Below are 2,500 nucleotides of genomic sequence, written 5' to 3' on the forward strand. Positions count from 1 at the left end.
AACACAAAGAAAAAATATGAATTACAAAAATATTAGACAAAAACAAAAGGAAAACAATAAATTCAAAATAAAAAACAAAAATAATGGAAAAACACAAAGGAAAATTATGAATTAAAAAAAAGAAAAAAAAATATAGGACCATAAAACATCCCTTAAGTAAGCAAAGAAGAATAAAAGTGTAACTTTTTGTTAAATTATATATATAACACTAACATAATTATGGATTTACCATATATAAACATTAATACTTCTTAATACTTTTTTTTCCAGAGTTCTATCATTATTCAAGCAATTTTTGTTCCAACATAATTTTCATTGTCATCGCCATTTTTTTCTCTCCCTCTCTTTTTGTTTGCTGATATGCATGTTATCATCATTATTAAGCGTCAATTATATTGTGATTTTATTACCCAGACCTTAGAACTCTGTGGTCAACCTGCTAATTGATGTTTGTAATATATCACTGATATTATTGCATATCTCATCTTTTTCTACCGATGTCAAAAGTGTAAGATCACTGTACCCTTATTGTAACTCTGTATATGGCTTTTGCTGAAATTATTATTATTATTATTATTATTATTATTATTATTATTATTATTATTATTATTATTATTATTATTATTATTATTATTAATATCACATTCACTCTACGTTGGAAATAACATAAACCCAAATTAAAATATGTATGAAAAGGGTATCTACACATCATAAAATTCTATGTCTTTTGAAGCTGGATGTATAAAAAAATGTCCTTTCTGTAACATATAACAAAAGAATGGGTTCGAATCCTAGCTATGGTAGATTACCTTATATGAAAATCTCCTCTCCAAAGTAAATTAAATTTGATACCTATTAGTATCTGCGGTTTTATATTTAAAATGACAAAAATCACATACACATATATATATAATGTGATACCTACTATTTTAGGATGAGGTAGAGCAGGATAAGAAGCCTTTGTTGTGGGTCGGTGAAGCAGGAAACCCCCAAAAGATGGCGTGACCAGCAGAGCGATGGTAATGGTAAACAAACTGAGAAGACAAACAAGGAAGCTTTTAATGCAAGGGGATCATATTCATGTCTATTGACTGTCTTGTAGATTACTAAAGCAAGTTTTCTTCTTAAGACAGTTTATATATATATATATATATATATATATATATATATATATATATATATATATATATATATATATATATATATATATGCACTCTCAATCTCTTAAGTAATTTGTATTAAATACTGAAGAACTTGTGTCATCAATTATTCTAACACAACACTTTTCTAGTTTACTGTATCTTTTCTTGTCTTCGGGGATAAAGTTTTGAAGGAAAATACTGAATTTGTTACTGTGCTGCTCCTTTTTTTCAACTTTTATCAACAGCTGTTTCAGCCCATGACTAATGGCTTTCTTCGGGGCATATCTATAAAGAAATTATTTTTATGTAATGGCAGTGCATTCCTACAAACGAAAAATAGAAGAAAACTAAAAGACTAAAAATCAATAAATATTAAAATTTGAAGATGTTTTGCAAAATAACTATGAAAATACTGCTGAAGACATCTGAATCTTTTACACAAAGCCTAAAAATTCCAATTTGATTTCCAAAGTTATAGCAGTGGAGAAAAATCTTGATTTCCAAAAAAATACCAGAAATCAGTTTTGAATGCTCCAGGATAAGTTCTAACTGCATGCTATGGAAAGTCATCCTGCTGAAGGAGAGGACATAGTATGATGAAACTTGAACGATCAACATTGGCCACTGCATTCCGACGCACACCGCTTCAACAATCACTGCCATAGTCATCCTTCTCGTGAACATCTGTGTCCCTGATCAGGTCATTTAATGGAGTTTTTCTGTCATGTGTATCAAGAGAATGGTGATGTATGGCCCCATTATTGTAAATAGCTTGAAGTCTCCAACATTGTAATTTAGTTGTATAACCAATGTAACATATATTGAGGGGCTTACACACCCATTCTAAGCACTTAAATGTGTAAGTACATTAATCCTAGACTTCTTCGGTGCTCTGGAGATATGCCTGTTTTTCATCCCAAGGACAGTTACCAAACTTGGCTTGGTGTATAATCTCAGTAATAATCGTTAAAATTGCGCCTGCCTTTGGTTTTACTATGTAGGTGATGATTCTCTTAGGAACATTTACTTCTTGTCCGTACGCTGTCTCAAAATCCACACTGTGATAAAGAGCTATATCTTTGTTGTGTCCATTAGAATTCTGGGCCTGTGTGCAGAATCCATGCATTATCTTCCTTATCATTTCTTCTATGATGATGCTGTGAAATCAATATTCTTTAAGATCTGCCTCTTACATTCTAATTCTTCATAGATAGCTTTCTCCTGCAACTGCAGTAGGATAAGGCTCCAGTGATATAAACATCAATGACGGACCTCTTACATGAGTTTGGACACTCCACACATGTTGAGGGCCAGCTAACATTCATAAATTTCGTGAAGACTTATGTGGGTGGCTAGTG

General features: G+C 31.2%; 1 protein-coding gene across 1 annotated transcript in view; it reads right to left on the reverse strand.

Annotated features, from left to right (window-relative positions):
* Positions 1 to 1,030, reverse strand: part of LOC137617208 (uncharacterized) — a 5,341-nt gene extending 4,311 nt beyond the window's left edge. Inside the window, exon 1 of the mRNA XM_068347132.1 lies at positions 926 to 1,030. The gene's annotated coding sequence lies outside the window, so the exon portion shown is untranslated. The remainder of the gene's footprint in view (positions 1 to 925) is intronic.
* Between the last annotated feature and the right edge of the window lie 1,470 nt (positions 1,031 to 2,500).

This window comes from Palaemon carinicauda, chromosome 2, assembly GCF_036898095.1.
Source record: "Palaemon carinicauda isolate YSFRI2023 chromosome 2, ASM3689809v2, whole genome shotgun sequence".
In the NCBI taxonomy this organism is placed as follows: Eukaryota; Metazoa; Arthropoda; class Malacostraca; order Decapoda; family Palaemonidae; genus Palaemon; species Palaemon carinicauda.